We start from the raw sequence: 14554 nt of genomic DNA on the forward strand, positions 1-14554 counted from the left end.
AAAGGGGGCTATAGAAAAGATGGGGAGGGACTCTATCAGGGTGTGTAGCGATAGGACAAGGAATAACGGTTTGAAATCAGAGAGGGTAGATTTAGATTAGATATAAGGAAGAAATTATTTCCTGTGAGGGCGGTGAGGCACTGGCACAGGTTGCCCAGAGAAGCTGTGGCTGCCCCCTCCCTGGAAGGGTTCAAGGCCAGGTTGGATGGGGCTTTGAGCAACCTGGTCTAGTGGAATGTGTTCCTTCCCATTGCAGGGGGATCTTTAAGATCCCTTTCAACTCAAACTATTCTATGATTCTATGATTCTATGATTCTATGATCTTCTGTTACAAAAGTGACACTTCAGTGTCCTCCCTGTGCACAAACCTTTTATTGCCCAGGAGAAACTGATTCTTCAGTTATGAAATGCAGCAGTTAGTAAGCTGTACATCTGCTCAAGGGGCACTCATCATTCAGGAACGGTGTTCAAGCTGACCATATGGCATAAATTTTCTCACCATTTAATTAACAAATGTGTGACCATCACCATCTAAATGCTTGTAACACACAGCTCCAATGTGTATAACCACCTGCCTCTTAGACAGCTCCTTTGTGGTATGGCCTCTTTAAATCTATCATCCCTTAGACTTTGTATGTAGAATTCAGCATTTTTAATTTATTCCTTTCAAAGAAAATGATTACTTTCCAAAGCACTTGCAATTTCTCCGCTGAGCCTTCACGTGAATATATGACAATAATAGTCATTAATTAGCATGATTTTTCTAAAGACCTCTCATAAGGTTACAAAATTTTTAAAGAAATTAGTCCTTAGACCATCACTGTCATTTAGGAGAAGATCTAATTTTTTTTTTTTTTTTTTTTTTTTTTTTTTTTTTATGAGTAAGAATATTAAACTTGTAGAATAAATCCCTTGTCCAGTGTCCAGAAATAAATTCTGACTGAGCACGGATTTGGAGTTCCATCAGAAGCATGAGTTTAACCATTTGATGTTCATATAAACAGAAAAAAAATTACTCAGACTTTAGTTGGGCTGACTTTATAATTTGACCATAACTAAAGACTCGGAAAGATGCATATTTCTCTTCGGGCTACAGTCTTGTTCTTTGAGTACGGAAAGCTGTAGAATTGTGCGATGCACAAAGCTGTAGGATTGTGCAAAGGACAAAAAAGGTAATCCTATTTTAGAGTGGTTCTTCCATCAGGCTCTGAATTCACGTGAGTTTTGAGTGAGTCTGTAACAGTATATTGGGAGCATGTTCCTGATGAGAAGATGCTGACTGCAAGGTGATATTCTACAAATGTGAGTTTAGGGATTTAGAAAGGTATGATCTCTTCTGCTGTCAGGAATGTACTGTAGAACAAGATTTCTGGACCAGCAAACACTTAAGTGATTCCTAAAGTGAGAAGACTTTTCTTTGGTTAAGCAAAAACATTGAAGAGATGTTTGGTTAAACAAGAACACTGAGCAGACTGAACAACTGAGGAAAGGAGGAGACATTAAGGTAAGGTGAATAGGCCCTGTAGCCCTCTTTTTCACTACTATTTCATCTGGTCTAGGCTCAGATATGAAAATGCCTGACACTAAACTCAGCATTGTAGTCAGTGATACGTGTGTGTTTGAGGATGGGGAAGGAGCAGCAAAGGAGAAATAAGTAGCAGAGGATGTCTGGTCAGTTCATTAGATAGACAGAGGGTTGTGAACTTAAAACCACAACAAACAACTAGAGTAATTTTATCTATATTATGCAAGAGAATAACTGCACTTCACCTTCAAGAGGACTAGAAATACTAAAAAGGACAAAAATGAAAAATCTTACTAAACTACAGAAATTATCTGAAATTTTTAAAAGTCAGTGAAGTGTAATATTTATGAAGAATTTAAGTATATCAGTCTGGATCAATCTGATAATTTTATAGGGAAGTAAAAAAAAAAAAAAAAAAAAAAAACACAACAAAGCAAATCCAAAACCATCTTTATTCTGGGATGCTTTAAGAACAAGGTTGTATTGCAAAGGAAGTAATATACTTTTTATGTGGTATTAATGAAGCTAGAAAGTCTGTAAGCAGGATAAAAAACAATGCAGACAACTGGAGAAAGTCCAGAGGAGAGACCAAGACTGATACGAGAATTCATGAACATTATGGAAAGGCTGAATGCACTTTTATTAGGTCAAGAAGATTAACAAAGTCATAAAACTATGGTACTATGTAATGTAGTAGAAGAGGATGGTGATCAGTTTTTCTCTATGTCAACTGATGGAACAAAAAAGAAAATAAGCCTAATTATTACCAAAGGATATTCAGGGAGGATATTAGAAATAATATCTGATGATGCATTTCTGTTTAAAAAAATTTAAATTTCCAATAAAAAGAGTAACTGATTTACCAAAAATATTTAGAAAAATTAGGATAGAAGCAGAAATAAATTACAATTTTTGCTAGTTTATAAACTGCATTTTTTAAAAAAATCTCTGCTTATAGATAATAAAAAGTATGTGCAAGATAAAGGAACATGTCAAGCTACAATAATTCATCAGTATTGCAAGATGCTAAGAAAAAAAAAGGTTTTCACAGGACAGGAATTATTATTTTTCAGTCACTGGCAAAGATAAAAGCGCAGGAAGGAAGAACTGAATACAGGAGGGATATTGATGGTGGACTAGGAACTACTGATAAGAAGAATTTGCTTTCTGCAGTCATGGGCTGCTGTCCTGAGTATGATAAAGAAGAACTTCAAGCAATAACAATTTGCCAAAATATGAAGAGAGGTTACAGTGAGCTTGGACTGATCCCAAAGAAAGAAATTGGGCTGAAATTTGGAAGCCAACACAGGTCTTCGGAATTTGCAAAAAGTTAATGGAGCTTCTAAAAGTGCAGTCTAGTCTTCTCAGCTTCAGCACTTGCACTGTGTCTACTTTTAGACAGCTGCTGCTAACAGTCCTTCATGGGTGTCTGTGTGGAATGAAGATGACCTAAAAGGGTCTGTCTTCCTGACTTTACATCTATTTATTAGACATACTAGAGCCGATTCATGCTGAACTTATGAGATGTCTAGTCTAAAATGTCATGGAGAAAGTTAGGAAGGATTTGAAGTTTGAATGCCAAAACTGTGATTTCACTGAGACATGAAGATATTTGGTTGGAAAAATTGCAAAGCTAGAATATCTATGTAGAAAGATATAGTCTTTCTATATTAACACAGATTATTTTCTCTACAGGCTGTGTATTTTCCAGAAGGGCACTGTATATCTATATCTTTAATGGCCTTCTCCCATGGTAGAACCTGACACCATCTTAATTATCCACAAAACTGTTTGAAAATAATAAACCATAACATAGCCTAGCAAGTTCTCATAGTGTGTTGGGAAGAAGTGTTTCTTTCAAATAGCTGAGCAAGTGACTAAATGGACAGTACAATTTACTTCTGTTGAAAAACATGCTCCTTGAGAACACAGAGATAAAACTCTACCAGCATAACAACTCCTCAAAACATTGTACTGTTCACTCAATGACGTTATTGTCTTGCTGCTATTTTACTGCTTCAGGAGCTTAAAAATGATAGGCAAGACAATTTACATCCCTGATTTGTGACAGAAGTTGGAATAGCAGTGTGAGGAACTCAGGAAACTGCTGGATTTAGTCTTATAGTATATAATATAATAGAAAAACTATTAATTACCAAATGACAGTCTTAAGAGCATGGTAAAAAAACATTTAAAGGGAAAGAGAGATAAGAATCATATTAAAAGAGCACTATAACTGCATTGCGACCTCTTAAATAATAGGGCAGGGTAGAACAGTGAGATAAGAATGATCATGCTTGTGACTTTGGTTTCAATCTTATCGTTAGGCTTTCTTGGTGATGGGAATTTAAATGTCTTGCAGAGATAATTAATCTACAATCACCACATCCTGAGTGAGTACTCAGCTCACTTACATAGACTCCCCTACACACATGTTTATGAAGAAAAGTACTTATGATGGTTTAATGTTGAATTAATTTTAGGTGATCTGTACATGTTCACACAAATCCAAGACACTTCAGGATCTCAGTGGGCAACAAACAGGCACATATTCAACAAACAGGCAAGACAACTGTGCTTCTAAGCAAGTAAAGGAGTTTAGCTTCTGACATTCCAACATACTCTAGCAGGGCAGTCGGTTGCTAAACATCTTCCTATTTGTGACTGTTTAAGTAGTACTGTTCCTCCCTATGTCGTAATTCAGACCATATCAAGTCTCTCTAGATGACTGTGGTGTGAAAACAGAGCAATTAATTTTATTGTCTTTGTCCATCAGTGTCTAATTAGCTGCCCTGCACAAGTGCCAGAGGGGGTTTGTTGTTCTTTGGGTCTATAAATGTCAAGTACAACTACTAGCCACCATTGTGTACTTTCTGCCATGGCCCATCTGACTGAAAGCCTACACTAAGCATACCTTGATCCCTAAAAACAATTTCTGCTTGATTTTAAGTTTATATTCTTTTTGCAGTTAAGCCAGGATGTCTAAATGATCAATTTTGAGTGAAGTATTTCCTTGACTGTGTCTGTAAGTAGTTTTGTATGCAAGTGACAGTTCACTGGTTACTTTCCTGTCATGAGTCTTACTCATAATGCACAAGCTACCTTTGTGTCTTTTCTCGTACTTCCTTTTACAATTTGTTCTTTTTTCATTTACCCTAAAGATCATTTTGTTGGAGCAGATTTCCTTGTATGCGCTTCTAAAGCTTAACCTCAAGTCTGTCTCCTGAGGACCCCCAGCTCCCCATAATGTAGTTGGTACAGCTTCCCTCCTGTGCCTCTAGTCTTTGTGATATTGTAAATCAAATTTGGAAAGTCACAGATAGATTCAGTCTTTTGTAGTCACTTAGGAGAAAGTCTATGTGTCCTGAAAACAGTTCTTGGATGCAGCTTAAGACATCCTGCATGCCTGATGTACTTTAAATGTAATAATTATTTTTTAACTTTGACACTCAAATACCATATTCATTAACAGCACAGGTGAAGCACTCAAGTCACCAGTGCAAATGATTTAACTTGTTTTATCGGTTTGATCTAGCAGAAAATATGGGATGATCCATAAACACACAAAGTATGTGGAGAAAAATAACTCACATTTCTTGTGATTTGAAGTAGTTGGGGGATCACAAATATGATAGTTTATGTATATGGGTAATAGAAGATAACTAATTATGAAACAGAAAAGTTTTACACAGTGGCTATATCAAGCCAGTCAAGTTTTATGACCTTCCTCAAAATATGGCAGTTTTGTTTATTAATACTAGTCAATTTTATGCAAAAATATTTTTTTCTGTCAAAGTCAAGTCAAAGTAGAATCAGTGGCATTGTTGCTGGAGGTAGAAAGTTTTCAGACTCAGTGGTTATAAAGTAGTCCTTGGTTTATGCAATTTTCTTTTTTAAAACTCCATGGCAGGATGACAAACACCCAAGTCAGTATGTAAAAACAATTCTCTCAAAGACAACATGTCACTGCTAAAATGCTGGTGTTTATTAGATTACTAGCATGAATTCTAAAATGTGATTTTGAGATAACTGGAATACTTTGAGTTCATCCCAGAAATGGTTAATAATGATGTGCATCATTATACTATCTGTAAAGTCTGCAATTGTTTTTTGACAGGATTCTGAGGACACTGATAGGTCTTATTCTCCCTGTCCAGCCCCTTTTGGGGCCTCCTCCACCTTGCCCGTGACCCTGGTCCCCATTCCAGCCCAGCCTCATGGCATCAGCCCCTGACCCAGCCCATGGGGAGCTGTTGACTTGCACTGCTGCAAGAATTTAATTGTTTTCTTTGTCTTGAATATGCATACTTTTCATAGCTGGAACTTTATGAAAAAGTCATTGCATACAAGAAGGTTTAGGGATGCCACCTCCTTGGAAAAAGTAACACAGGTGATTATTGCGTTCTTCCAATGTTTTCAGTGTTAAGCACTGCCTTAGAAGGTGCCATGCTGCAGGTTGCTACTTCTACATTTAGCTGTAGGCATTGGTACTGCTTATGAAACATGCTAAAGAAAAAAAACCCCAAATTAAAACAAAACCAAAAAATCCTCCAACAAAACAGTGGGAGTTTTCACCAGTGTCCTCAGAAAGAGCTGAATCAGGTTTGCAGATTCTGTACCATTTGCCAAAGTGATGTTTTGAACATGGTGAAGGTCCAGAACATGTAACTTGCATATTGTGGAATATTTGGTCCACACCCTGCAATTCTGGATTAGGGAGTGTTGTGTTAATTAAACCGCATTTTGTGCAATGTTCTTACTAAGTACATTTATGAGTTTTTTCTTAATAAATAATTACAATAAGTACTTATTCTTCTTATTTTAATTAATGGGATTGCACTGCTTTTTTTTTCTCTCTCTCTTTTTTTTTTTTTTTTTTTTTTTTTTTTTTTTTTAACTATTATTATATTTTGTAGGAATAGTTTAGTTCATTCATGCTTTAAGAAAAAAAAGTATGGATCTTGTGTTCCAACTCTGCAAAGGAAAAGAAGCAGGTTTCAGCACTGGAATAAATAAATTGGAAACCTCTAAAAAGGAATAATATGTTGAGGCCTTCATCGTATCAAAAAAGATATCAAAAGATATCAAAGTCAGAAGGATTGCAGTGGTTCTTCTCCTTGGTGAAGACACAGAGTAAAAGTCATGGCCTCATTGCCAAATGTTACAATAATTAATCCTTAAATACATGCACAGAACTCATTCTCTGTTCTAGTCCCAGTCACTCTGCTTCTTATACCTATGTGTACATTTATCTCCAGTGCTAGCATGAGGAAGGAAATTACCTCCAAGAGGATTTGGGGCCCAAATCAAGACATGTAGTGGATTTGGTGGGGTTAGGACGTTAGTCACTTCAGGTCCCCCCTGCAGTTTATAAAAAGAAGAAAAGGATTAAAGTCCCCAAAATCTTAATTGCTTCTCCAGCTTCCTGTCTTTCTGAAAAGAGCAGAAAGATATTAATTTAGCTAATCTAGTGATGCCTGGACTACCTTTAAGCACTATTTGGACATCACAAGCATCCTAAAAAACTTGGTTCAATTAAGGCCTCTAGGAATTGTTGATACTACCAAATAAAAAGTTCCAAGTGACGACCACTGAGGCCAAGTGGCACAGATTGTCCTATATTCACAGTGCTAGAGCTAGTTGGAGTAATTCCAAACAGTCAAGAGACTGTTGCACTGAGAAGTGCTAAATAGACTGTCAGTGCTCACACTCACTGTTCAGGCTACAATTACTTCTCTGTATAGACATACTGGTCTGTGATCTTTGTGCCTGAATTTCTTCTGTTGGAGTATACGTTCTCAAAGCTTCAGAGATATAAGGTAGAGTCTTAAGTTTGATGAATCAGGTAGGAGAAAACCATCAGTAGCTGACCCTTTTGGTATCCCCTGAGCAGCACTATGACAAAAGACTATCTGTTATTCAGAGGTAGGTGGGGAACTGTGAATTGACTCAAATCTTGAAATGGGGGTGATCTTGACTGCAGTCCCACTTAGGAGGAACAACAGTCCATGGAGGAGTCCATCTCCATAGCTGAGAGTTCATGGTTAAACACGTTGAACGAGGCATGTATCTAACCGTTCTTCTGCTTTTCTTGTTTGGATGTTATGCAGCTGTTCTCTCGTCTATTCTTTATATGAGGGACACACAGTTCATACTAGGAACTACATGAGATGTTAAAAATTAATTTGGATCATTGCAACACTTGTGATATGGAGGTATGGAGTTGAACAACTTGCAAATGTCACTCAGGAAATCTGTGGAAAATCTGGAAATTATTCAGGTCTCCCACAGTATATGGAAGCCTAATTTCCTGTTCACTCTCCTCAAATTGAACCAATTCTATAACTACTTATATACTTCACACTGGGACTCTCTTCCCTCTTTAGTTCTTCTTCCAGTATTTGACCCTTCAGATGCCTTTTTGATATTCCTGGAATCAGATTAAGAATCAAAGTATTGAGCATTAAGGATCTCATAGGCAAGAGGATGGCAAGTGGTAAAAGATATTCTAGTGGGAAAAGTCCGGAGGATATTTTGCGTAGCCAGGGTCTGAGCGAGCTTCTGGTGATCAGAACATTTCATTATTAATGTCCATGTGACATTTATAACATCTTTCCCACTAGGGACTGATATAGCAGCCAGTTATCTTGGCCAGAAATCCTGAGATCCTTTCCGGGAATTAAAACTAAGGGAAGCATGACTATGTGAACTCAGAGCAATTCACTAAGGTCAGTGAAAATAAGTAACAGAACATCATACCAGTAAGGAGACAAAGAGTACAATGTGATTACTACTGCAATACAAAAGTGAATAAGGAAAACATTAGGAAAACATGCTATTGTGCAAAAGAATTAAGAATTACTTTGGAGAAAGTGAGATTTCTTTGTAGAATGAAACCTAAAAATTGGGGAATGATAGGTAAAGACAATATGAATGGCTATTAATAAGAGAGAAAACTAATAGCCATCTACAGAAAGAGATCTATCAGTCACATAGAAGAAGTATCTATTTTAAATAAAATAAAATTTCTTCTGACTTTTGAAGGATTACATAATAATAGAAAACACCAAATTGGAAAAAAAAAAAGTTGATGGAGATTACCTGTGAATATTAATGTCTCATTTGACGATTACCAGAATATTTTCTGAATACTTCATTCATTTTTGTAAGATTTTTATCTTCCCCTTCTAAGAAAATTTAAATAGGAAATAAAATTTAAAATTCATTACAAAAGCCACTCTCTTAGAACCTTGAGACTCTTTACTAATTGTATTTGTGAGTCCCTATGGAAAAAAAAACCCCAAAACAGTGAAAAACTTCACTCTACAGTTAAGCATCCCATGTGGTTCTGGTTTGTAATTCAGAATCAAATGAGATATTTAAACAAGTAGCATAGTCAACTTTCATTCAACAGTATTCATGAAGAAAGTCTTTGTGACTCCTTTAATTAATCCACTCAGTTCGAATACACCTATCACAGTCTCTAGCGTGGAGATTCCTTATACACTACATACATGAGAACAGGCACACATGTACAACAAATAAACAGCAGCAATCAGAACATCTGCATGCAAGACCTACCCTGCCAAATATTTGTATCTCATCATTTTCTTTAGTCAAAGTCCTCTTCAGACTGCCAAAGTGAAATGAGTTGAAATGACAGGATACCTGCAGAAGAAACAAGTTCTCTGCAGTGGACCAAGTGAGAAAAAGAGAAAAAAAAAAAAAAAACCTTAAGGTTCATCTTGTTATCAGCTTTCTCCTGTGGGACGCCAAGAACTGCTGCTCTGTTCTGCTGAACTGTGACATTTTACTTATCATAGCTGGGAGAGGATCATAACTGAGAAGCAGAAAGCTCATTTTGCTCAGTTTAATTTCAGGTGTCAGGATTAAATCAATCAGATGTAAAGCCAGACTCCTCGTTATTTTTTTGAAATACCTAATTTTCATAAGGATGTAAAAATAAAACAATGATATCAAACTAAAATTCCATCTAGCCTAGTATCCTGAACACTATACCCATACTATAAGAGAGAAAGTTTCTCTTGAGTAATCCCCCAGCCTGTAGCAGGTTGTAGCTTACTGACAAAAAGCTTTTTGTCCTGAATAGCTTTAAAAAAGATATTTTTTTTCAATAATTTTCTATTACTTTCTGAACCCAGGTAAATTAATATCAACAAGTAAGTCTATAGCTTCACTGTGTAAAGGCACACCTCGTTTTGTTCTGCATCTAGTTTTGCCTCTTTTTTTTGTTGTTTTGTTTTGTTTTGTTTTGTTGTGGAGTTTGTCTTATTTATTTATTTATCATTTATTTATTTATTTATTTATTTATTTATTTATTTATTTATTTATTTATTTATTTATTTATTTTTATTATTCCACTCTAAGGAGTCATAGATTTCATTCCTTTATTGGAAGAAAGAACAATTCACCTTTATGATGCTACTTACAGAACTCTGTCATGTATTCCCTCAACAGTCTCTCTTGCAGGATAAAGGATTCAATACAGTTCCCAGCATTGCATTTGCTGTTCTGACTTATTCAGAGGACATTCTCATGGAACTGACTTTTCTGACCAAAATCTCTTTTCACTCAGATTCCTGACTGATAATAGCTTAGAATTCTAGCAATTTTAGGACTGTTTTCTTTTACATACATCATTTCACTTGTATTTTGGGAAAAAAAAATATTGCAGTCATTTAACATCATAAGACTTTTCCGTGATTCTTCACACTCAGTTTTCATCTTTCTCAAGTGAATAAGTTTTTATTATCACTAATTTTGTGAATTCATTATTCTTCTTCTTTTCCTAAACTTTAAAATTATGCTGACCTCCATAATCCTCAGCACAAATCTATGTGGAATTCCCCTGCTGATCTCACAGCTTTGTTAAAATAATTATAAAACCAGATTACTTCCTCTTGCCGCCTGTTGCCAATCTTTTGTGCAGTTCTTAATTTGTTTAAGGATTTTCCTTCTCATGCTTTGCCACTTTGTCTTCTTCAGGAACATTTGATGGTTGATTGTGTTGAACAATTTTTTCAAACTGGATTTCCCATGCCCACTGTCCTGGGCTGAGTGAGTGGTGGGTTTTTTTTGGTGGCAGGGGAGGGGGCTATAGGGGCAGCCCCCTATGAGAAGCTTCTTGAAGCTCCCCCAGCTCCAAGTCAGTTCCATCTCTGCTCGGAAACTGAGCCAATCAGCTGCGCCTCTGCGATAACTTATTTAAGAAGGAACCTGGGAGGAGGAGTCGGACTTGTGAGGAGGAGTTGTGGCAGCTGCATGAACACCAAGGACAGTGGAGGAACGGAGGAAGAAAGGAGGGGGGAGGTGTGCTGGAGCAGAGACCCCCCTGTATCCTGTGGGGAGACGGCAAGGCAGCCCCCCCTGCCACACATGAAGATCTACGGTGGAGCAGACATTGATTTATGGCCTGTGGTTTTCACCTTGTTGATCAAGGTGCTGTTCCCGAAGAAGGCCGGGGTCTCATGGGAAAAGGTAGCTCCGCTGCTGTAATTCAGCGCTGGGAGGATTGCAGCATGCGGGGGTGTCCCACGCAGGAGCAGCTCGGGAAGGGCTGCAGCTGTGGGAGGGAATCCAGTTGGAGAAAGTTGGTGACCCATGACAGAGCAGTGTGGGGAACGCTGCGGCCCATGGGAGGAACTCACGTCGGAGGAGGTTTGTGGAGGACTATCTGCTATGAGAGGGGGACCACGATGGAGCAGGGGGAACAAGTTCAAGAAGCTACCCCCACTGAAGATGGAAGAAGGTGGGAGCACTGACTGCACCTCCCATTCCCTGCCCCTGAGCCACTGGGGGAGGAGGTAGAGATATTGGGAGCAGAACTGGGCCCGGGAAGAAGGGAGGGATGGGGGGAAGGTGTTCTCAAGATGTGGTAATGTTTCTCACTGTCCTACTCTGTTATATGTTATTAGTTTCTGTAATAAATGTACGTTCTTTTTTCCTTTCCCTGATGAGTCTGCCTTTTTCTCGTGCCCATAAAGCATAATTTTTCCCCCATCCCAGTCCTATCTTGGACCCCAAGCCTGGCTCTCTGTCCCTTCTTATTGCTGGAAGAGAAGGGAGAGAGAGTGGCTGCATGGTTATTGGCTGCCGACCAGGCTCAAATCATGACACCCACTTTTGCTTGCTTCTTCAGAGAATACTCTAACATGTCTTGCCTTGACAAAGGACAGACCTTTATTAACTATTCCCTGGTATTTATGTATTTCCTCAAGTTATGTTAGAACAGAGTTCACATCACCCCCCAGCTTCAAATTAACAAATTTTCTGAGAATTAATTTTGGTATCAGACTACTGATTTAGATGTTTGCATATGGACCTGGAAGACTGGATATTCAAAAACATGATCAGTCTTCTAAAAAAAATTCAAACCATTTGACAATTGAAATAAAGTTCCTCTCAACTTCAGCTGCTTAAATTTTAGGGAAGAAACTAAGAACAAGACACATAAGTAGTCCCAAGTCAGTTCTTCATATTTTGACATAAGAAGGTATTATAAATGAAATTTTGGTGTTTTCAGGCTCCAGAACAGGCTGTAGGAGTGGGAGTCATTTTGCTGGAATATGTACCTTAGTGAGTGGCATGAACCTAAACAAGGCTGCAAAGTTGTTGTGCTCTTGGCAAAAGTACTTTTCTTTTGTATAGGAGTTTGGTGGTTACGGATGTAATGTTAGAGACTGGAGATCAAAGTTCAGATTCTTTCTCAGCCTGTCCCATTTCACTCATTTACTGTCCAAAACATCATGTTGTGGAACAGCAGAGACGAAGCTGGGACTTAATCATTATACAGCCAAGTCAAAATATTCCGAAGACAAGAATCCAAGATTTTAGAATAGCTGTGAAGAAGTTCACCTTGGCAGAAGACATGGTTATTAACAGGAGATGACTGCCTGTTTTTACCACCTTATCAAAACTTTCCCAGATTCACATTGCTGTGAATTTCCTTCCCTCTTAAGTTTTCTGTGCAGCTCTTCCCTTTCAGATCTCTGCTCATAGCAGCTGTCCTCTTTGACTGTAAAACCACTGTGCTGACATGTAAAGGTTGAGTATTCTTGTACTATTTTGACAAATGTTTTATTAAGGTTCATGCTCGTATGTCTATGTGATTCTTATAGCAATAAACCGCAGTAATTTCCAGTTGAATTTGTTATATCTTGCTTTGTAGTTGGGCCTCTCCTCTTCACCTTTTCCTCTTTCCTTCTACCCTTCTACCTGCCTGTCTGGACTGCTGCCCAGAAGCACTTATTATGGTTGAAATTGCCAGGGGTCCTGGTGCGCTTTCCCAGAATATTACTGATCTCTGCTACAGAACCTGGCAGACACCACCAACCAGAAGAGCTCTTCTTAGTGATTCTAATTACAGGTCAAGTTATGAATTGTTTCTTTTGCATGTTTTCAGTTGTTGGTAAAATTACTATAATTATTGAATCTCACTAATTTAAAATAGAACAATGTTATCTTAATCCTCTACCTATATAACTTGGACTGAATTCTAAAAAATAGAATAATCCCTTATTGTTTTGATTTATTTCTAAGAACAGAACTATAAAAAAAAAAAAAAAGTTCCAGAGCTTTTCTGCACCGTATTTTTAATACCTCCCACTCCACACTCCATGTAAAACAGAATAAGCTAAAAGCTCTTTACAATGACATGGAATACTGTAGGATAACACTTACCTGTCCTGTCTTGGATAGGGAATTTTTATGTTAATAATTTCTGATCATGTTTTTCCAGACTATGTGTTACAACCTGGACGGAGACCACAGGTAGTTGTAAAGGTTCTGTGATTCCCTCAGGTTAGATTAAGGTGAAATGACACCAGATAACCAGTTAAAATATATTACTTGTGGTAGAAACAGCTTAGGTTTGGAAAAGGACAGTAAGCAACGTCGTCTCTTACTGATAAATCTATAAAAAATAAAAGAAAGGTAAGAAAAGAAAAGAAAAGGAAAGGAGAGAAAAAGAATCCATATCACCACTCCAGGTTCCAGTGTTTTCTCAGGTCCAGAAATCTTGGGTCGTGGATGCACACACAACAAAGTTTTCTGTCACCTTTGAAGTTCATCTTTATCAGCTGATTAGCATACTAGACCAAGAGAGGTAGGTATTCCATGAACTCATTTCCTTGAGACACAGGGAAAACATGGAACATGGGTTCTGCACATGCATTGAGGGGGAATGGGGTGCACCAACCCCCTCATCCAATTGAGTCAGTGGTCATTCTTCCCCCCTCACCACTCGCCCCCCTTTATTTTTTCTTCAGTTTTTGCTCAGGTCCATCTGGTACTGGTTACTTACCTCTCTTATTTGTCTTTTAACCCAAACATATAGTTTCACTCAGCCCATGTTTCACCCCTTTGAGGCTTATCTAAAGAGTTTGGCAATACAACCACAAGGGAGTGAAGCTGTGCATCCTTTGATACACTCCATGCTTCCTTGGGCAACATTCCTTAGACTTATCACAAAGGCTACATCTTGTCCTTGAGGTTTTCTGTGTCAATGAATGTTTGAGGCATTAATTCCTTCAGTTTCTTACACTATGTTACAAATCTGAGAGACTTCGCCGTTTATTGTATCCTTTCTCAGATAAACTTCTGTTGCCAGAGAAGATTTCAGGACTTTACCTTACAACTGATCTTTTAAATAAATAATGTGGGGATTTGTTTAAGTGTATTACTCTGATATTCTGAGTGAATTGGAGAAATCCTGATCAGTTACACACTGCACTAGGTGTTGGACTAACTAATGTAGATTGAAACTTCTGCCCCAACAAAAAATATTTACCTACACACAGGGAACACAATGACATATTGGTATATTTCTCAAAAGGTGACTGCATTTATTGCACCACTTTTGATCTATACAAACAGGCCTTATGGACTTACTTGGATTTGAGTTTGTACAATTTAACATAGAAATTGCAATTTAGATATCCCAGATAAAATTTTAATTTCAGCAATTTCCCACAGCTCTTGCTGAAGTAAAAAATGTCTAGTTTCTCTTTA

This window comes from Tyto alba, unplaced genomic scaffold, assembly GCF_018691265.1.
Source record: "Tyto alba isolate M040663 unplaced genomic scaffold, T.alba_DEE_v4.0 Super-Scaffold_2, whole genome shotgun sequence".
Lineage (NCBI taxonomy): Eukaryota > Metazoa > Chordata > Aves > Strigiformes > Tytonidae > Tyto > Tyto alba.